Genomic DNA, 24996 nt, shown 5'->3' on the forward strand with positions numbered 1-24996 from the left:
AACTTGTTCGCAAACAAAAGTTAATCCTTCTAACTTGACTTTTAAAATTAACTACACACATGTTATATATCTATATGATATGCTAACTTAATGATTTAAAACCTGGAAACACGAAAAATACCGTAAAACCGGATTTACGCCGTCGTAGTAACACCGCGGGCTGTTTTGGGTTAGTTAATTAAAAACTATAATAAACTTTGATTTTAAAGTTGTTATTCTGAGAAAATGATTTTTATTATGAACATGAAACTATATCCAAAAATTATGGTTAAACTCAAAGTGGAAGTATGTTTTCTAAAATGGTCATCTAGACGTCGTTCTTTCGACTGAAATGACTACCTTTACAAAAACGACTTGTAACTTATTTTTCCGACTATAAACCTATACTTTTCTGTTTAGATTCATAAAATAGAGTTCAATATGAAACCATAGCAATTTGATTCACTCAAAACGGATTTAAAATGAAGAAGTTATGGGTAAAACAAGATTGGATAATTTTTCTCATTTTAGCTACGTGAAAATTGGTAACAAATCTATTCCAACCATAACTTAATCAACTTGTATTGTATATTATGTAATCTTGAGATACCATAGACACGTATACGATGTTTCGACCTATCATGTCGACACATCTATATATATTTCGGAACAACCATAGACACTCTATATGTGAATGTTGGAGTTAGCTATACAGGGTTGAGGTTGATTCCAAAATATATATAGTTTGAGTTGTGATCAATACTGAGATACGTATACACTGGGTCGTGGATTGATTCAAGATAATATTTATCGATTTATTTATGTACATCTAACTGTGGACAACTAGTTGTAGGTTACTAACGAGGACAGCTGACTTAATAAACTTAAAACATCAAAATATATTAAAAGTGTTGTAAATATATTTTGAACATACTTTGATATATATGTATATATTGTTATAGGTTCGTGAATCAACCAGTGGCCAAGTCTTACTTCCCGACGAAGTAAAAATCTGTGAAAGTGAGTTATAGTCCCACTTTTAAAACCTAATATTTTTGGGATGAGAATACATGCAGGTTTTATAAATGATTTACAAAATAGACACAAGTACGTGAAACTACATTCTATGGTTGAATTATCGAAATCGAATATGCCCCTTTTTATTAAGTCTGGTAATCTAAGAATTTGGGAACAGACACCCTAATTGACGCGAATCCTAAAGATAGATCTATTGGGCTTAACAAACCCCATCCAAAGTACCGGATGCTTTAGTACTTCGAAATTTATATCATATCCGAAGGGTGTCCCGGAATGATGGGGATATTCTTATATATGCATCTTGTTAATGTCAGTTACCAGGTGTTCACCATATGAATGATTTTTATCTCTATGTATGGGATGTGTATTGAAATATGAAATCTTGTGGTCTATTGTTACGATTTGATATATATAGGTTAAACCTATAACTCACCAACATTTTTGTTGACGTTTAAAGCATGTTTATTCTCAGGTGAATATTAAGAGCTTCCGCTGTTGCATACTAAAATAAGGACAAGATTTGGAGTCCATGTTTGTATGATATTGTGTAAAAACTGCATTCAAGAAACTGATTTCGATGTAACATATTTGTATTGTAAACCATTTTGTAATGGTCGTGTGTAAACAGGATATTTTAGATTATCATTATTTGATAATCTACGTAAAGCTTTTAAACCTTTATTTATGAAATAAAGGTTATGGTTTGTTTTAAAAATGAATGCAGTCTTTGAAAAACGTCTCATATAGAGGTCAAAACCTCGCAACGAAATCAATTAATATGGAACGTTTTTAATCAATAAGAACGGGACATTTCATATATAATACTAAAATCCCATAAGTTACGGAGGAATCTACGGAAGCTGTCAGGCATCGGTAACAATAACAGGTACGCTAAGATATGAATTGGCAGATATGCTAAGATATAAATTTTTGTCTATACACTAATCATGCAATTAATGCAATAAGATGTGTCTAGACTAAGGATGTTAAGCAAGTGATTCTCTAAGAATGATAAGCAGGAAATTTTCGACACAAAATGATAAGCAAAACTTTTGACATGCAGACACGGTCAAAGTCCAGACTCACTAATGCATCCTAACAGCTTATCAGTTAGACACACTAATGCAGACCCGGTTCACTAAGACCACCGCTCTGATACCAACTGAAATGCCCCGTCCTAATCCATCTGGACGAAGTCATCAACATTTGATTCCAGAGCGATGATCGACTCCAAGTAATGTCCTTAAAATGAGCAAATGCACAGTGGAAGATTTCTTTCATACCTGAGAATAAACATGCTTTCAAGTGTCAACCAAAAGGTTGGTGAGTTCATTAGTTTATCATAAATAATCATTTCATAATTTTAATAGACCAAAAGATTTTATATTTCCAATTCTCATAAATAAACGTCCCATGCATAGAGACAAAAATATCATTCATATGGATTGAACACCTGGTAACCGACATTCACAATATGCATATAAGAATATCCCCCATCATTCCGGGATCCTCCTTCGGACATGATATAAATTTCGAAGTACTAAAGCATCCGGTACTTTGGATGGGGCTTGTTGGGCCCGATAGATTTATCTTTAGAGTTCGCGTCAATTCGGGTGTCTGTTCCCTAATTCTTAGATTACCAGACTTAATAAAAAGGGGCATATTCGATTTCGATCATTCAACCATATAATGAAGTTTCAATTACTTGTGTCTATTTCGTAAAACAGTTATAAAAACAGCGCATGTATTCTCAGTCCCAAAAATATATATATTGCAAAAGCATTTAAAAAGGGATTAATGAAACTCACCTAATGTATTTTGTAGTAAAAATACATAGAACGACATTGAACAAGTATAGGGTTGGCCTCGGATTCACGAACCTATAACATTTGTGTATATATATTAATACACATAATCGTAATCGAATAAATATATATAACTTTCTTAGTTATATCGTTTTTATGTTAATTTATATGTGCTATGTATTTATTATATATATTTTAACTAAATAAGATATTAAGTTTGTTATGTTGTATATATTAATTATATTTATATATTTATATATATATGTAAATCATTTGTTTGTTAAGACGGTATTTTAATAATACTAAGATAATATTTGAAGTAATATAATGACAATACTAATATTAAATATAATGATAACGTTAGTAGTTTTAATAAGATTGATAATTTAATAATAATGGTAAATAAATTAATAATTTTGATATCATTTCATAATACTTAATAATAATAATTATTATAGCAATTTCATTACTTGTGATAATATTAATAACAATACTTATGTTAATCATACTCAAAATCTTCACGTTAAATTTCTAAACCAATAATTAAAGCTTGTATAACATCGCTTTGTAATCCTAATCATAATAGTAATAATGATAATAATATTTATAAAAAAAATAGTAATCCTAATACTAATGATAATAATAATCATGTTATTAGTATTTAGGGAAAACATCAATTAATTGTAACAACAACAATAATAATAACAATATAATAATAACAAATATAAGATAACTACCTCAATAATAAGCTTTCTAAAAAAAAAAGTACGCCACTGCCCAGGCTCGAACTCGCGAACCTTCGAATGATGCAAACACCCTAGACCATCCATCCATTCTTACTTTTCTATCTTTAATCACAGCTTAATTTATATAATTTTGTTTACTTCAGCCCATCAGAAATTTCTCTCCATTAATCAACTTTTTGGGCTGGCCTTCATCTAAACAGCCCAAGCGTGGCTATGGCCCAATCTTTACAGCTGCTATTTGTTGAAAAAAAAAGAAAAATATGACGTAGCCAAGTTTCGAACACAGGATCACTCGCCTACTAAACACCCACTTAAACCATCGAACCATCATGTTACTTCTTGTTATACTCTGAACGTTTAATTTATTTAACATATACTAATTATTTATCATTTTCTCATTGCCTAGCATCACCATTATCATCAATATTTTTAACATCGAAATTATCATTATCATATCGTTCGCCATCACAGCATCATCTTATTCGTAAACACCTTCATCGTGATATATCATCATACCACATCTTTATTTTTCTATTACATAAAATCACGATCAACATCGACCTCATCATCAACGATGGCGATATGTTCAACCCGTAACAGAAACAGAAAAATAATAGTAGTAGCAACAGGTAATGAGTGTAGCAGTTGTGGTGATTTGGTGGTAGATTACAGTGGTTGAAACCTAAATATACGAGTAGTCAACAGAAGGTAAAGATCACTAAAACAGTGGTGGTTATGATGGTTTTTGAGTGGTAATTTTGGGTTGTAAAACAGCCGACTTACAATGGTTATTTGACGGTGGATTCGGGGCTGGAGAACAGCAGAGATGGTGGTCAAATGGTGGCCGAAGAATTGAAGGATGGTGGTGATACCGGTGGTTGTTGAGCTTAGAAACCTAACCACAGTAGTATTAGGTGTAACTTAAATATGATGATGTGGTTATGGGTGTTCTCGATATAAACAGCAAGGAAGTAGATTAAGCAGCTTGCAGGTTATGGTGGTGGTGATCGATGTTCACGAAATAAAAAAAAATGGAGGTGAGAGAGAGATATAGTGAGTTAGAGAGAGAGAGTGAGATGGAGGTTGTGGTTTAAACGGTGAGGAAAGTGGTTGGTGATGATGTCCATTTAATTGATGGTGGTTATGACCCACGATGGTTAGGTGATGGGTTTAGGGAGGATGGTGGTGGTGTTTAGACAAAAAAGGAAGCTTGAAGGGGTAGGTGATGTGTGATGGTGTTTCTCGGTTTCAACCAAACCGAGAGTATGGTGAGGATGTCAAGGGTGATGGCGGTTCAACGGAGATGGTGATCGGGCATGGTGGTGGTGGCTCGATGTGAAGGTGGTAGCCATCGTGATTGAATGAGTGTTGAGTGGTCGTTGATTGAAAGAGATTGGTTTTGGGTTCTTGGTTCAAAGCAATAAAAGATGGTGATGGTGTTATACACATCTCACATCTTTATATATAACTGTGATGTAATTTTAATAATAATAAAATAACTATAATAATAATATAATAATAATTAATATATAATATAATCATACCATGTGATGGATGGGATATGAATTGGCAATAATACAGAGTACACAGCAACTTTATGTGCCGACAGTTGTCACGGGAACGCAATATCGTGCCCATTGCTAAACAGTTAACGTATAAAAGTGTTCCTAAAAATCTCAAATTTTTAGTTTAAATATAATTAATTATTTCACTCATTACCTGTTTGAAACCTGATCAAAAAGGTTTGATAATTGTTTATTTTCTGTTCCAATTTATGTGTACGGAGTACTAATATTTAATCTTAAAAATGTAAAAATATTTATAATAAATCTAAAATCTTCGTAATCAATTTACAGTCCAACTTTTATCTTAATCATTCATGAACATGTATTAGATCTATATTAAAACTAACGAAACGTCAACCGTGTGTTACTGACGTTTACTAATTAGGCTCGAAATCAGTTATTTTTAATATATCCTCTTTCTATATGCAAATAGTTTTAAATAGCAAGTTTTTAACTACTAAAATAAATATATTATATATTTTTTAATATAATTATATATATTTACAAGAAATATTTACATATATATCTATACATTTATAATAATAGCTTTCATTACATTGCATAATATTTTACATATTTATTTTCAACAATTAAATCATATATTATCTCATATAGTATTTCAAATTATTATATCTATACATATATATATATATATATATATATATAAATGTACATGTATTTATTTACAACTAGTTGTTCGTGAATCGTCGAGAACAGTCGAAGGTCAATTGAATATATGAACCTAGTTTCAAAGTTTTCGAGATTCAACATCACAGACTTTGCTTATCGTGTCGGAACATATAAAGATTAAGTTTAAATTTGGTCGGAAATTCCTGGATCGTCACACATTTGGCAACTAGCATGAAATATCTCATAAAATTACACAAATATGAGTAATCATTCATGACTTATTTACATGAAAACAAAATTACATATCCTTTATATCTAATTCATACACCAACGACCAAAAACACCTACAAACACTTTCATTCTTTAATTTTCTTCATCTAATTGATCTCTCTCAAGTTCTATCTTCAAGTTCTAAGTGTTCTTCATAAATTCCAAAAGTTCTAGTTTCATAAAATCAAGAATACTTCCAAGATTGCAAGTTTACTTCCAAGTTTTCTAAATCCATTCCAAGTAATCATCCAAGATCAAGAAACCTTTGTTACTTACAGTAGGCTATATTTCTAATACAAGGTAATAATCATATTAAAACTTTAATTCAATTTCTATAACTATAACAATCTTATTTTGAGTGGAAATCTTACTTGAAATTGTTTTCGTGTCATGATTCTGCTTCAAGAACTTTCAAGCCATCCAAGGATCCTTTGAAGCTAGATCTATTTTTCTCATTTCCAATAGGTTTATCCAAGGAACTTGAGGTAGTAATGATGTTCATAACATCATTCGATTCATACATATAAAGCTATCTTATTCGAAGATTTAAACTTGTAATCACTAGAACATAGTTTAGTTAATTCTAAACTTGTTCGTAAATAAAAGTTAATCCTTCTAACTTGACTTTTAAAATCTACTAAACACATGTTCTATATCTATATGATATGCTAACTTAATGATTTAAAACCCGGAAACACGAAAAACACCGTAAAACCGGATTTACGTCGTCGTAGTAACACCGCGGGCTGTTTTGGGTTAGTTATTAAAAACTATGATAAACTTTGATTTAAAAGATGTTATTCTAGGAAAATGATTTTTATTATGAACATGAAACTATATCTAAAAATTATGGTTAAACTCAAAGTGGAAGTATGTTTTCTAAAATGGTCATCTAGACGTCGTTCTTTCGACTGCAATGACTACCTTTACAAAAACGACTTGTAACTTATTTTTCTGACTATAAACCTATACTTTTTCTGTTTAGATTCATAAAGTAGAGTTCAATATGAAACCATAGCAATTTGATTCACTCAAAACGGATTTAAAATGAAGAAGTTATGGGTAAAACAAGATTGGATAATTTTTCTCATTTTAGCTACGTGAAAATTGGTAACAAATCTATTCCAACCATAACTTAATCAACTTGTATTGTATATTATGTAATCTTGAGATACCATAGACACGTATACAATGTTTTGACCTATCATGTCGACACATCTATATATATTTCGAAACAACCATAGACACTCTATATGTGAATGTTGGAGTTAGCTATACAGGGTTGAGGTTGATTCCAAAATACATATAGTTTGAGTTGTGATCAATACTGAGATACGTATACACTGGGTCGTGGATTGATTCAAGATAATATTTATCGATTTATTTCTGTACATCTAACTGTGGACAACTAGTTGTAGGTTACTAACGAGGACAGCTGACTTAATAAACTTAAAACATCAAAATATATTAAAAGTGTTGTAAATATATTTTGAACATACTTTGATATATATGTATATATTGTTATAGGTTCGTGAATCAACCAGTGGCCAAGTCTTACTTCCCGACGAAGTAAAAATCTGTGAAAGTGAGTTATAGTCCCACTTTTAAAATCTAATATTTTTGGGATGAGAATACATGCAGTTTTATAAATGATTTACAAAATAGACACAAGTACGTGAAACTACATTCTATGGTTGAATTATCGAAATCGAATATGCCCCTTTTTATTAAGTCTGGTAATCTAAGAATTAGGGAACAGACACCCTAATTGACGCGAATCCTAAAGATAGATCTATTGGGCCTAACAAACCCCATCCAAAGTACCGGATGCTTTAGTACTTCGAAATTTATATCATATCCGAAGGGTGTCCCGGAATGATGGGGATATTCTTATATATACATCTTGTTAATGTCGGTTACCAGGTGTTCACCATATGAATGATTTTTATCTCTATGTATGGGATGTGTATTGAAATATGAAATCTTGTGGTCTATTGTTACGATTTGATATATATAGGTTAAACCTATAACTCACCAACATTTTTGTTGACGTTTAAAGCATGTTTATTCTCAGGTGAATACTAAGAGCTTCCGCTATTGCATACTAAAATAAGGACAAGATTTGGAGTCCATGTTTGTATGATATTGTGTAAAAACTGCATTCAAGAAACTGGTTTCGATGTAACATATTTGTATTGTAAACCATTATGTAATGGTCGTGTGTAAACAGGATATTTTAGATTATCATTATTTGATAATCTACGTAAAGCTTTTTAAACCTTTATTTATGAAATAAAGGTTATGGTTTGATTTAAAAATGAATGCAGTCTTTGAAAAACGTCTCATATATAGGTCAAAACCTCGCAACGAAATCAATTAATATGGAACGTTTTTAATCAATAAGAACGGGACATTTCACACCTGGTAACCGACATTAACAAGATGCATATTTAATAATATCCCCATCATTCCGGGACACCCTTCGGATATGATATAAATTTCGAAGTACTAAAGCATCCAGTACTTTGGATGGGGTTTGTTAGGCCCAATAGATCTATCTTTAGGATTCGCATCAATTAGGGTGTCTGTTCCCTAATTCTTAGATTACCGGACTTAATAAAAAGGGGCATATTCGATTTCGATAATTCAACCATAGAATGTAGTTTCACGTACTTGTGTCTATTTTGTAAATCATTTATAAAACCTGCATGTATTCTCATCCAAAAAATATTAGATTTTAAAAGTGGGACTATAACTCACTTTCACCAAATATCACTTCGTCGAGAATTTGACTTGGCCACGGGTTGATTCACGAACCTATAACAATATATACATATATCAAAATATAATAGAAATATATTCACAATATTTTCTTTATTACGTGTTGATGATTTTTAGTTGTCCAGTTAGCGGTCCGATGTTAGAAGTCCACAATTGATCGTACATGAATAAATTAATATATATATCTTGAATCAATCCACGACCCAGTGTATACATATCTCAGTATTGATCACAACTCAAACTATATATATTTTGGAATCAACCTCAACCCTATATAGCTAACTCCAACTTTCACATATAGAGTGTCTATGGTTGTTCCGAAATATATATAGATGTGTCGACATGATAGGTCGAAACATTGTATACGTGTCTATGGTATCTCAAGATTACATAATATACAATACAAGTTGATTAAGTTATGGTTGGAATAGATTTGTTACCAATTTTCACATAGCTAAAATGAGTAGTTTTTACCAATTTTGTTTTGCTCGTCATTTCTTCGTTTCTAATCCGTTTTGAGTTATTTAAGCGGCCACGGTTTTGTATTGAACTTGAATTTATGAAACTAAACAGAAAAGTTATAGGTTTATAGTCGGAAATACAAGTTACAAGTCGTTTTTGAAAGAGGTAGTCATTTCCGTCGAAAGAACGACATCTAGATGACTGTTTTGAAAAACATACTTTCACTTTGAGTTTAACCATGATTTTTGGATATGGTTTCATGTTCATAAGAAAAATCATTTTTGTAGAAGTATAGCTTTTAAATCAAAGTATTTCATAGTTTTTAATTATCCAAACCAAAACAGCCCCCGGTTGTAACTACGACGGCGTAAATCCGGTTTTATGGTGTTTATCGTGTTTTCGGGTTTTAAATCATTAAGTTAGAATATCATATAGATATAGAACATGTGTATAGTTTATTTTAAAAGTGTAGTTAGAAGGATTAACTTTATTTGCGAACAAGTTTAGAATTAACTAAACTATGTTCTAGTGATTACAAGTTTACCACTTCGAATATGATAGCTTTTCATGTATGAATCGAATGATGTTATGAACATCATTACTACCTTAAGTTCCTTGGATAAACCTACTGGAAAAGAGAAAAATGGATCTAGCTTCAACAGATCCTTGGATGGCTCGAAATTCTTGAAGCAGAATCATGACACGAAAACAAGTTCAAGTAAGATCATCACTCGAAATAAGATTGTTATAGTTATAGAAATTGAACCAAAGTTTGAATATGAGTATTACTTTATATTAGAAATATATCTTACTGTAATTAAGAAAGATTTCTTGAGGTTGGATGATCACTCTACAATATTGGAAGTAAGCTAGCAAACTTGGAAGTATTCTTGATTTTATGAAACTAGAACTTGTAGAATTTATGAAGAACACTTAGAACTTGAAGACAGAACTTGAGAGAGATCAATTAGATGAAGAAAATTGAAGAATGAAAGTGTTTGTAGGTGTTTTTGGTCGTTGGTGTATGGATTAGATATAAAGGATATGTAATTTTGTTTTCATGTAAATAAGTCATGAATGATTACTCATATTTTTGTAATTTTATGAGTATTTCATGCTAGTTGCCAAATGATGGTTCCCACATGTGTTAGGTGACTCACATGGGCTGCTAAGAGCTGATCATTGGAGTGTATATACCAATAGTACATACATCTAAAAGTTGTGTATTGTACGAGTACGAATACAGGTGCATACGAGTAGAATTGTTGATGAAACTGAACGAGGATGTAATTGTAAGCATTTTGGTTAAGTAGAAGTATTTTGATAAGTGTCTTGAAGTCTTTCAAAAGTGTATGAATACATATTAAAACACTACATGTATATACATTTTAACTGAGTCGTTAAGTCATCGTTAGTCGTTACATGTAAGTGTTGTTTTGAAACCTTTAGGTTAACGATCTTGTTAAATGTTGTTAACCCAATACATATTAAAACACTACATGTATATACGATTTGATATATATAGGTTAAACCTATAACTCACCAACATTTTTGTTGACGTTTAAAGCATGTTTATTCTCAGGTGAATACTAAGAGCTTCCGCTGTTGCATACTAAAATAAGGACAAGATTTGGAGTCCATGTTTGTATGATATTGTGTAAAAACTGCATTCAAGAAACTGATTTCGATGTAACATATTTGTATTGTAAACCATTATGTAATGGTCGTGTGTAAACAGGATATTTTAGATTATCATTATTTGATAATCTACGTAAAGCTTTTTAAACCTTTATTTATGAAATAAAGGTTATGGTTTGATTTAAAAATGAATGCAGTCTTTGAAAAACGTCTCATATAGAGGTCAAAACCTCGCAACGAAATCAATTAATATGGAACATTTTTAATCAATAAGAACGGGACATTTCAGTTGGTATCCGAGCATTGGTCTTAGAGAACCAGAAAATTTGCATTAGTGTGTCTTATCGAGTTTGTTAGGATACATTAGTGAGTCTGGACTTCGACCGTGTTTTCTTTAAAAATGATTGTTTGACATTTTTGTTGGAAACTATATATTATTAACATGTATATATTATGTGATATATTAATCTCTTAACATGTTTGATATTGTGTGATAGATGTCTACCTCTAGCACAAATCCCATTGACTCACCTAATAATAACGAAGAGTCGAATATATATTGGACTGATTCACAAGTTCCCGAAGAGGAACCGGAAGAAGAATCAGAACCGGAAGAAGAATCAGAACCGGAAGAGGAGGAACCGGAGGAGGAACCGGAGGAGGAAATAGAACCGGTGGGGGAAATAATAAAACGGTTAAGTAAAAGAAAATCCTCAACCAACCAACCAAGGTTAATTATGGTCAATGGTGCTTCCGCCAAGGAAGCAAAATATTGGGAGGATTACCAATTCTCCGATGAATCGGATTCTGACGAGAATTCCGATGATGTTATAGAAATTAACCCAACTGAATTTAAAAAGGCAAAAGAAAATAATAAGGGAAAGGGCATAAAAATAGAGAAATCTAATTCCAACCCCGATGAACTTTATATGTATCGTCAACCCCCGAAGCCCTTAAGTTGTAACAATGACCCGGGAACCTCTAAACCACCAGGTTTTTCTAAACCGTTGTGAAAAACGACAGCTCGTATTAGGGGAACATCATATATCCCTAGAAACTTGGCAAAACGAACCAAAACCGAAGAAGAAGAAACGAGCGAGTCGGAATAAGATAGTTGTATTCGTGTGGTGTAATATATGTAATATAGTGTGCTTATGCTTTATGATATATGTAAAAATTGCTTGTATTAATAAGTATTTTTTTTTATGAATCTAACTCTTGTCTATTTTACAGTATAAAAACACAAAATGGATAGACAACCCAATATTTTAAGAGACCTACCCGGAGACATGATTGATGAAATCTTGTCTAGAGTCGGTCAGAATTCTTCGGCACAACTATTTACGACGAAATCAGTTTGTAAGACATTCGAAGAACGTTCCAAGAATGTCTTGGTTTATAAGAGACTTTCGTTTGAAAGATGGGGGATATCACATTGGGAAACCCATAAGTTACGATGTGTTTACTTTGACGCATATATTATGGGGAACCCAAATGCTATTTTACGCAACGGGTTAAGAAATTATTTTGACTCAATGTATCCGAATATAGGATTTCATGATTTAGAAAAAGCGGCTAACATGCAACATAAAGAAGCATGCTATGCTTACGTGTTAGTAATGTTCGCTTCTCACCAAAGTGAGAAAAAGAACATCGGGCTACAACTATTAAACAAAACGTTCCCACAAGTGACGGAGTCGGTAATTGGGGTAAGAAATGAGGTTTTTAGGTTATTACGAGACTGTTGGTCATTACGTAACCCTCGTCCCTTTGACGACGTTACAACACGCTGTCTTATCAACGGCCATAACGGTTATGTTCCACAAGACCAAGGATGGGAAGTAGTCCTAGCAAAACCAGAATGCATGACTTGTTTCTGGACGTATGAATTACGTGTCTTTATTGCCTTTGCTGAACGACTTGTGTACTAGCTAGAATTATCTTCACAACTATCTTGTATCAAAGTTATTGTGTGCTATATTTCATGTTTTATGTAAAATAAGCGGTATTGTAAGTTTGTAAAATATTGTATAAAAGTTTGAACGCGAAATATTATTATAATCAGTTTTTCATATAGAATTGTAGTAGTTGAATTGTATATTAGCTACTAAGTATGAACTTAACGGGTAGGTACTACCCGAATTTAAACTTATAAAACGCTAATATGAAGAAAAAGCTTTTATAAATGAGTTCATATTATGCTACGAAATACTATTAACTACTCTTAATATTCTGTATGATTAACTTGTTCCATTTGACTATTTTGAAGGAAATGACACCGACTACTCGACACACCGTGAATATGAATGAAGAGGAATTCCGTACTTTTCTAGCTTCAAACATAGCCTCAGTACAGGCTGCGCTACATACCAACAATAACCTTGGATTTAGCAGTACAGGAAATCGTGTAGGATGCACCTACAATGAATTCACTGCCTGCAAACCTTTGGAATTTGATGGAACCGAAGGACCGATCGGATTGAAACGGTGGACCGAGAAGGTCGAATCGGTGTTTGCCATAAGTAAGTGTACTGAAGAGGACAAAGTGAAGTACGCTACGCATACCTTCACAGGTTCTGCGTTAACATGGTGGAATACCTATCTAGAGCAAGTGGGACAAGATGATGCGTACGCACTACCGTGGTCAGCATTCAAGCACTTGATGAACGAGAAGTACCGTCCCAGAACCGAGGTCAATAAGCTCAAGACAGAACTTAGAGGGTTACGAACCCAAGGATTTGATATTACCACGTACGAAAGATGATTCACAGAATTGTGCCTATTGTGTCCGGGAGCATTCGAAGATGAGGAAGAGAAGATCGACGCGTTTGTGAAAGGATTACTGGAAAGAATCCAAGAAGATATAAGTTCACACGAGCCCGCCTCCATACAACAGGCATGTAGAATGGCTCACAAACTAGTGAACCAGATTGAGGAAAGAATTAAAGAACAGACGGCTGAAGAGGCCAATGTGAAGCAAGTCAAAAGAAAGTGGGAGGAAAACGGTGATAAGAATCACCAATACAACAACAACAGCAATTACAATAATAATCGCAACAATTATCCCAACAATCGCAACATCAATCGCAACTACAACAAACGTCCCAACAACAACAACAACAACTACAACAACAACAACAACAACAACAACAACAACAACAACAACAACAACAACAACAACAACAACAACAACAACAACAACAACAACAACAACAACAACAACAACAACAACAACAACAACAACAACAACAACAACAACAACAACAACAACAACAACAATAATCATCCCAACAACAATAACAACCGCAATAACAACAACAACAATCAGAAGCAGCTATGCCAAAGGTGTGAAAAGTATCACTCGGGGTTCTGCACCAAATTTTGCAACAAGTGTAAAAGAAATGGTCATAGCGCCGTGAAGTGTGAGGTCTACGGACCAGGGGTTAACAGAACGAAAGGAACAAATGGTGTCGGAACGAGTAATGGCGGAGCAAGTAGTGTCGGAGCAAGTTATGTCAATGTAGTTTGTTATAAATGTGGAAAACCAGGCCACATTATTAGAAATTGCCCGAACCAGGAGAACACGAATGGACAAGGCCGCGGAAGAGTTTTCAATATTAATGCGGCAGAGGCACAGGAAGACCTGGAGCTTATTACGGGTACGTTTCTTATTGACAATAAATCTGCTTACGTTTTATTTGATTCGGGTGCGGATAGAAGCTATATGAGTAGAGATTTTTGTGCTAAATTAAGTTGTCCATTGACGCCATTGGATAGTAAATTTTTACTCGAATTAGCAAACGGTAAATTAATTTCAGCAGATAATATATGCCGGAATCGAGAAATTAAACTGGGTAGCGAAATATTTAAGATTGATTTGATACCAGTAGAGTTAGGGAGTTTTGATGTAATAGTTGGCATGGACTGGCTGAAGAAGGTGAAAGCAGAGATCGTATGTTATAAAAATGCAATTCGCATTGTACGAGAAGAAGGAGAACCCTTAATGGTGTACGGAGAAAAGGGCAACATGAAGCTACATCTTATTAGTAATTTGAAGGCATAAAAACTAATAAGAAAAGGTTTCTATGCTGTTCTAGCACACGTCGAGAAAGTACAAACTGAAGAAAAGAGCATCAATGATGTTCCCGTCGCAAAAGAATTTCTCGATGTATTTCCGAAAGAATTACCGTGACTACCTCCACATCGATCTGTTGAATTTCAAATAGATCTTGTACCAGGAGCTGCACCAATAGCTCGTGCTCCTTATAGACTCGCACCCAGCGAGATGAAAGAACTGCAAAGCCAACTGCAAGAACTATTAGAATGTGGTTTCATTCGACCAAGCACATCACCATGGGGAGCTCCTGTTTTGTTTCTCAAGAAGAAGGATGGTACATTTAGGTTGTGTATTGACTACAGAGAGTTGAACAAACTTACCATCAAAAACCGTTATCCACTTCCGAGAATTGACGACTTATTTGATCAACTACAAGGCTCGTCGGTTTATTCGAAGATCGATTTACGTTCTGGATATCATCAAATGCGAGTAAAGGAGGATGATATTCCAAAAACTGCTTTTAGGACGCGTTATGGTCATTACGAGTTTATGGTTATGCCGTTTGGATTGACTAACGCACCAGGTGTGTTCATGGACCTTATGAACAGAGTGTGTGGGCCATATCTTGACAAGTTTGTCATTGTTTTCATCGATGACATACTTATTTACTCAAAGAATGATCAAGAGCACGAAGAACATTTGAGAAAAGTGCTAGAAGTATTGAGGAAAGAAAAACTGTACGCTAAGTTTTCAAAGTGTGCATTTTGGTTGGAAGAAGTTTAATTCCTCGGTCACATAGTGAACAAAGAAGGTATCCAGGTGGACCCGGCAAAGATCAAAACCGTTGAAAAGTGGGAAACCCCAAAAACTCCGACGCATATACGTCAATTTTTAGAATTGGCTGGTTACTACAGAAGATTCATCCAAGATTTCTCCAAAATAGCAAAACCCTTGACTGCATTAATGCATAAAGGGAAGAAATTTGAATGGAAGGATGAACAAGAGAAGGCGTTTCAATTATTGAAAAAAAGCTAACTACGGCACCTATATTGTCATTGCCTGAAGGGAATGATGATTTTGTGATTTATTGTGACGCATCAAAGCAAGGTCTCGGTTGTGTATTAATGCAACGGACGAAGGTGATTGCTTATGCGTCTAGACAATTGAAGATTCACGAGCAAAATTATACGACGCATGATTTGGAATTAGGCGCGGTTGTTTTTGCATTAAAGACTTGGAGGCACTACTTATATGGGGTCAAAAGTATTATATATACCGACCACAAAAGTCTTCAACACATATTTAATCAGAAACAACTGAATATGAGGCAGCGTAGGTGGATTGAATTGTTGAATGATTACGACTTTGAGATTCGTTACCACCCGGGGAAGGCAAATGTGGTAGCCGACGCCTTGAGCAGAAAGGACAGAGAACCCATTCGAGTAAAATCTATGAATATAATGATTCACACTAACCTTACTACTCAAATAAAGGAGGCGCAACAAGGAGTTTTAAAAGAGGGAAATTTAAAGGATGAAATACCCAAAGGATCGGAGAAGCATCTTAATATTCGGGAAGACGGAACCCGGTATAGGGCTGGAAGAATTTGGGTACCAAAATTTGGAGATATGAGAGAAATGGTACTTAGAGAAGCTCATAAAACCAGATACTCAATACATCCTGGAATGGGGAAGATGTACAAGGATCTTAAGAAATATTTTTGGTGGCCAGGTATGAAAGCCGATATTGCTAAATATGTAGGGAGAATGTTTGACTTGTTCTAAGGTCAAAGCTGAACATCAGAAACCATCAAGTCTACTACAACAACCTGAAATCCCGAAATGGAAATGGGAAAACATTACCATGGATTTCATTACTAAATTGCCAAGGACTGCAAGTGGTTATGATACTATTTGGGTAATAGTTGATCGTCTCACCAAGTTAGCACACTTCCTGCCAATAAGAGAAGATGACAAGATGGAGAAGTTAGCACGACTGTATTTGAAGGAAGTCGTCTCCAGACATGGAATACCAATCTCTATTATCTCTGATAGGGATGGCAGATTTATTTCAAGATTCTGGCAGACATTACAGCAAGCATTGGGAACTCGTCTAGACATGAGTACTGCCTATCATCCACAAACTGATGGGCAGAGCGAAAGGACGATACAAACGCTTGAAGACATGCTACGAGCTTGTGTTATTGATTTCGGAAACAGTTAGGATCGACATCTACCGTTAGCAGAATTTTCCTACAACAACAGCTACCATTCAAGCATTGAGATGGCGCCGTTTGAAGCACTTTATGGTAGAAAGTGCAGGTCTCCGATTTGTTGGAGTGAAGTGGGGGATAGACAGATTACGGGTCCGGAGATAATACAAGAAACTACCAAGAAAATCATCCAAATTCAACAAAGATTGAAAACCGCCCAGAGTCGACAAAAGAGCTATGCGGATAGTAAAAGAAAAGATATAGAGTTTGAAATTGGAGAGATGGTCATGGTTAAGGTTTCACCTTGGAAAGGCGTTGTTCGATTTGGTAAACGGGGGAAACTAAATCCAAGGTACATTGGACCATTCAAGATTATAGATCGTGTCGAACTAGTAGCTTACCAACTGGAGCTACCTCAACAACTCGCGGCTGTACATAACACTTTCCACGTCTCAAATTTGAAGAAATATTTTTCTAAAGAAGATCTCACTATTCCGTTGGACGAAATCCAAATCAATGAAAAACTTCAATTCATTGAAGAACCCGTCGAAATAATGGATCGTGAGGTTAAGAGACTTAAACAAAACAAGATACCGATTGTTAAGGTTCGATGGAATGCTCGTAGAGGACCCGAGTTCACCTGGGAGCATGAAGATCAAATGAAGAAGAAATACCTGCATTTATTTCCAGAAGATACGTCAACACCTCCAACTGCTTAAAATTTCGGGACGAAATTTATTTAACGGGTAGGTACTGTAGTGACCCGAACTTTTCCATGTTTATATATATATTAAATGAAATTGTTATTTACATGATTAAGTGTTTCCAACATGTTAAGCAATCAAACTTGTTAAGACTTGATTAATTGAAATAGGTTTCATATAGACAATTGACCACCCAAGTTGACCGGTGATCCACGAACGTTAAAACTTGTAAAAACTATATTATGACATATATATGGTTATATATATAGTTAACACAATTTTATTACAAGTATGTATCTCATTAGGTATTTTAACGATGAGTTATATACATAAAAATGAGACTATTAATTTAAGAAACTCGAAAACGATATATATAACGATTATCGTTATAACAACGTCTTACTAGGTACATTTGAATCATATTAAGATATTGATACACTTGGTTAATTATGTTAAATGATAAGTAAATATATTATTAAGTGTATTAACAATGAAATACATATGTAAAAATAAGACTACTAACTTATGTAACGATTATCGTTGTAACGACATTTAACTGTATATATAACATACTAAGATATATTATATATCATAATATCATGATAATATAACAATTTAACATCTCATTTGTTATAATAAACAATGGGTTAACAACATTCAACAAGATCGTTAACCTAAAGGTTTCAAAACAACATTTACATGTAACGACTAACGATGACTTAACGACTCAGTTAAAATGTATATACGTGTAGTGTTTTAATATGTATTCATACACTTTTGAAAGACTTCAATACACTTATCAAAATACTTCTACTTAACAAAAATGCTTACAATTACATCCTCGTTCAGTTTCATCAACAATTCTACTCGTATGCACCCGTATTCGTACTCGTACAATACACAGCTTTTAGATGTAGGTACTATTGGTATATACACTCCAATGATCAGCTCTTAGCAGCCCATGTGAGTCACCTAACACATGTGGGAACCATCATTTGGAAACTAGCATGATATATCTCATAAAATTACAAAAATATGAGTAATCATTCATGACTTATTTACATGAAAACAAAATTACATATCCTTTATATCTAATCCATACACCAACGACCAAAAACACCTACAAACACTTTCATTCTTCAATTTTATTCATCTAATTGATCTCTCTCAAGTTCTATCTTCAAGTTCTAAGTGTTCTTCATAAATTCCAAAAGTTCTAGTTTCATAAAATCAAGAATACTTCCAAGATTGCAAGTTTACTTCCAAGTTTTCTAAATCCATTCCAAGTAATCATCCAAGATCAAGAAACCTTTGTTACTTACAGTAGGTTATCTTTCTAATACAAGGTAATAATCATATTCAAACTTTAATTCAATTTCTATAACTATAACAATCTTATTTCGAGTGGAAATCTTACTTGAAATTGTTTTCGTGTCATGATTCTGTTTCAAGAACTTTCAAGCCATCCAAGGATCCTTTGAAGCTAGATCTATTTTTCTCATTTCTAGTAGGTTTATCCAAGGAACTTGAGGTAGTAATGATGTTCATAACTGAAATGTCCCGTTCTTATTGATTAAAAACGTTCCATATTAATTGATTTCGTTGCGAGGTTTTGACCTCTATATGAGACGTTTTTCAAAGACTGCATTCATTTTAAAACAAACCATAACCTTTATTTCATCAATAAAGGTTTAAAAAGCTTTACGTAGATTATCAAATAATGATAATCTAAAATATCCTGTTTACACACGACCATTACATAATGGTTTACAATACAAATATGTTACAACAAAATAAGTTTCTTGAATGCAGTTTTTACATAATATCATACAAGCATGGACTCCAAATCTCGTCCTTATTTAAGTATGCGACAGCGGAAGCTCTTAATAATCACCTGAGAATAAACATGCTTAAAACGTCAACAAAATGTTGGTGAGTTATAGGTTTAACCTATATATATCAAATCATAATAATAGACCACAAGATTTCATATTTCAATACACATCCCATACATAGAGATAAAAATCATTCATATGGTGAACACCTGGTAACCGACATTAACAAGATGCATATATAAGAATATCCCCATCATTCCGGGACACCCTTCGGATATGATATAAATTTCGAAGTACTAAAGCATCCGGTACTTTGGATGGGGTTTGTTAAGCCCAATAGATCTATCTTTAGGATTCGCGTCAATTAGGGTGTCTGTTCCCTAATTCTTAGATTACCAGACTTAATAAAAAGGGGCATATTCGATTTTGATAATTCAACCATAGAATGTAATTTCACGTACTTGTGTCTATTTTGTAAATCATTTATAAAACCTGCATGTATTCTCATCCCAAAAATATTAGATTTTAAAAGTGGGACTATAACTCACTTTCACAGATTTTTACTTCGTCGGGAAGTAAGACTTGGCCACTGTTGATTCACGAACCTATAACAATATATACATATATATTAAAGTATGTTCAAAATATATTTACAACACTTTTAATATATTTTGATGTTTTAAGTTTATTAAGTCAGCTGTCCTCGTTAGTAACCTATAACTAGTTGTCCACAGTTAGATGTACAGAAATAAATCGATAAATATTATCTTGAATCAATCCACGACCCAGTGTATACGTATCTCAGTATTGATCACAACTCAAACTATATATATTTTGGAATCAACCTCAACCCTGTATAGCTAACTCCAACATTCACATATAGAGTGTCTATGGTTGTTCCGAAATATATATAGATGTGTCGACATGATAGGTCGAAACATTGTATACGTGTCTATGGTATCTCAAGATTACATAATATACAATACAAGTTGATTAAGTTATGGTTGGAATAGATTTGTTACCAATTTTCACGTAGCTAAAATGAGAAAAATTATCCAATCTTGTTTTACCCATAACTTCTTCATTTTAAATCCGTTTTGAGTGAATCAAATTGCTATGATTTCATATTGAACTCTATTTTATGAATCTAAACAGAAAAAGTATAGGTTTATAGTCGAAAAAATAAGTTACAAGTCGTTTTTGTAAAGGTAGTCATTTCAGTCGAAAGAACGACGTCTAGATGACCATTTTAGAAAACATACTTCCACTTTGAGTTTAACCATAATTTTTGGATATAGTTTCATGTTCATAATAAAAATCATTTTCTCAGAATAACAACTTTTAAATCAAAGTTTATCATAGTTTTTAATTAACTAACCCAAAACAGCCCGCGGTGTTACTACGACGGCGTAAATCCGGTTTTACGGTGTTTTTCGTGTTTCCAGGTTTTAAATCATTAAGTTAGCATATCATATAGATATAGAACATGTGTTTAGTTGATTTTAAAAGTCAAGTTAGAAGGATTAACTTTTGTTTGCGAACAAGTTTAGAATTAACTAAACTATGTTCTAGTGATTACAAGTTTAAACCTTCGAATAAGATAGCTTTATATGTATGAATCGAATGATGTTATGAACATCATTACTACCTTAATTTCCTTGGATAAACCTACTGGAAAAGAGAAAAATGGATCTAGCTTCAATGGATCCTTGGATGGCTCGAAGTTCTTGAAGCAGAATCATGACACGAAAACAAGTTCAAGTAAGATCATCACTTGAAATAAGATTGTTATAGTTATAGAAATTGAACCAAAGTTTGAATATGATTATTACCTTGTATTAGAATGATAACCTACTGTAAGAAACAAAGATTTCTTGAGGTTGGATGATCACCTTACAAGATTGGAAGTGAGCTAGCAAACTTGAAAGTATTCTTGATTTTATGAAACTAGAACTTTTGGAATTTATGAAGAACACTTAGAACTTGAAGATAGAACTTGAGAGAGTTCAATTAGATGAAGAAAATTGAAGAATGAAAGTGTTTGTAGGTGTTTTTGGTCGTTGGTGTATGGATTAGATATAAAGGATATGTAATTTTGTTTTCATGTAAATAAGTCATGAATGATTACTCATATTTTTGTAATCTTATGAGATATTTCATGCTAGTTGCCAATTGATGGTTCCCACATGTGTTAGGTGACTCACATGGGCTGCTAAGAGCTGATCATTGGAGTGTATATACCAATAGTACATACATCTAAAAGCTATGTATTGTACGAGTACGAATACGGGTGCATACGAGTAGAATTGTTGATGAAACTGAACGAGAATGTAATTGTAAGCATTTTTGTTAAGTAGAAGTATTTTGATAAGTGTATTGAAGTCTTTCAAAAGTGTATAAATACATATTAAAACACTACATGTATATACATTTTAACTGAGTCGTTAAGTCATCGTTAGTCGTTACATGTAAGTGTTGTTTTGAAACCTTTAGGTTAACGATCTTGTTAAATGTTGTTAACTCAATGTTTATAATATCAAATGAGATTTTAAATTATTATATTATCATGATATTATCATGTATGAATATCTCTTAATATGATATATATACATTAAATGTCTTTACAACGATAATCGTTACATATATGTCTCGTTTAAAAATCATTAAGTTAGTAGTCTTGTTTTTACATATGTAGTTCATTGTTAATATACTTTATGATATGTTTTCTTATCATAGTATCATGTTAACTATATATATATATATCCATATATATGTCATCATATAGTTTTTACAAGTTTTAACGTTCGTGAATCACCGATCAACTTGGGTGGTCAATTGTCTATATGAAACATATTTCAATTAACCAAGTCTTAACAAGTTTGATTGCTTAACATGTTGGAAACATTTAATCATGTAAATATCAATCTCAATTAATATATATAAACATGGAAAAGTTCGGGTCACTACAGTACCTACCCGTTAAATAAATTTCGTCCCGAAATTTTAAGCTGTTGAAGGTGTTGACGAATCTTCTGGAAATAGATGCGGGTATTTCTTCTTCATCTGATCTTCACGCTCCCAGGTGAACTCGGGTCCTCTACGAGCATTCCATCGAACCTTAACAATTGGTATCTTGTTTTGCTTAAGTCTTTTAAACTCACGATCCATTATTTCGACGGGTTCTTCGATGAATTGGAGTTTTTCGTTGATTTGGATTTCATCTAACGGAATAGTGAGATCTTCTTTAGCAAAACATTTCTTCAAATTCGAGACGTGGAAAGTGTTATGTACAGCCGCGAGTTGTTGAGGTAACTCAAGTCGGTAAGCTACTGGTCCGACACGATCAATAATCTTGAATGGTCCAATATACCTTGGATTTAATTTCCCTCGTTTACCAAATCGAACAACGCCTTTCCAAGGTGAAACTTTAAGCATGACCATCTCTCCAATTTCAAATTCTATATCTTTTCTTTTAATGTCAGCGTAGCTCTTTTGTCGACTTTGGGCGGTTTTCAACCGTTGTTGAATTTGGATGATCTTCTCGGTAGTTTCTTGTATAATCTCCGGACCCGTAATCTGTCTATCCCCCACTTCACTCCAACAAATCGGAGACCTGCACTTTCTACCATAAAGTGCTTCAAACGGCGCCATCTCAATGCTTGAATGGTAGCTGTTGTTGTAGGAAAATTCTGCTAACGGTAGATGTCGATCCCAACTGTTTCCGAAATCAATAACACATGCTCGTAGCATGTCTTCAAGCGTTTGTATTGTCCTTTCGCTCTGCCCATCAGTTTGTGGATGATAGGTAGTACTCATGTCTAGACGAGTTCCTAATGCTTGCTGTAATGTCTGCCAGAATCTTGAAATAAATCTGCCATCCCTATCAGAGATAATAGAGATTGGTATTCCATGTCTGGAGACGACTTCCTTCAAATACAGTCGTGCTAACTTCTCCATCTTGTCATCTTCTCTTATTGGTAGGAAGTGTGCTGATTTGGTGAGACGATCAACTATTACCCAAATAGTATCAAAACCACTTGCAGTCCTTGGCAATTTAGTGATGAAATCCATGGTAATGTTTTCCCATTTCCATTCCGGGATTTCGGGTTGTTGAAGTAGACCTGATGGTTTCTGATGCTCAGCTTTGACCTTAGAACACGTCAAACATTCTCCTACGTATTTAGCAACATCGGCTTTCATACCCGGCCACCAAAAATGTTTCTTGAGATCCTTGTACATCTTCCCCGTTCCAGGATGTATTGAGTATCTGGTTTTATGAGCTTCTCTAAGTACCATTTCTCTCATATCTCCAAATTTTGGTACCCAAATCCTTTCAGCCCTATACCGGGTTCCGTCTTCCCGAATATTAAGATGCTTCTCCGATCCTTTGGGTATTTCATCCTTTAAATTTCCCTCTTTTAAAACTCCTTGTTGCGCCTCCTTTATTTGAGTAGTAATGTTATTATGAATCATTATATTCATAGATTTTACTCGAATGGGTTCTCTGTCCTTCCTGCTCAAGGCATCGGCTACCACATTTGCCTTCCCCGGGTGGTAACGAATCTCAAAGTCGTAATCATTCAATAATTCAATCCACCTACGCTGCCTCATATTCAGTTGTTTCTGATTAAATATGTGTTGAAGACTTTTGTGGTCGGTATATATAATACTTTTGACCCCATATAAGTAGTGCCTCCAAGTCTTTAATGCAAAAACAACCGCGCCTAATTCCAAATCATGCGTCGTATAATTTTGTTCGTGAATCTTCAATTGTCTAGACGCATAAGCAATCACCTTCGTTCGTTGCATTAATACACAACCGAGACCTTGCTTTGATGCATCACAATAAATCACAAAATCATCATTCCCTTCAGGCAATGACAATATAGGTGCCGTAGTTAGCTTTTTCTTCAATAACTGAAACGCTTTCTCTTGTTCATCATTCCATTCAAATTTCTTCCCTTTATGCGTTAATGCAGTCAAGGGTTTTGCTATTCTGGAAAAGTCTTGGATGAACCTTCTGTAGTAACCAGCTAGTCCTAAAAACTGGCGTATGTGTTTCGGAGTTTTCGGGGTTTCCCACTTTTCAACAGTTTCTATCTTTGCCGGATCCACCTTAATACCTTCTTTGTTCACTATGTGACCGAGGAATTGAACTTCTTCCAACCAAAATGCACACTTTGAAAACTTAGCGTACAATTCTTCCTTCCTCAATACTTCTAACACCTTTCTCAAATGTTCACCGTGTTCTTGGTCATTCTTTGAGTAAATAAG

The sequence above is a fragment of the Rutidosis leptorrhynchoides genome, chromosome 11 (assembly GCF_046630445.1).
Source record: "Rutidosis leptorrhynchoides isolate AG116_Rl617_1_P2 chromosome 11, CSIRO_AGI_Rlap_v1, whole genome shotgun sequence".
Classification (NCBI taxonomy): domain Eukaryota; kingdom Viridiplantae; phylum Streptophyta; class Magnoliopsida; order Asterales; family Asteraceae; genus Rutidosis; species Rutidosis leptorrhynchoides.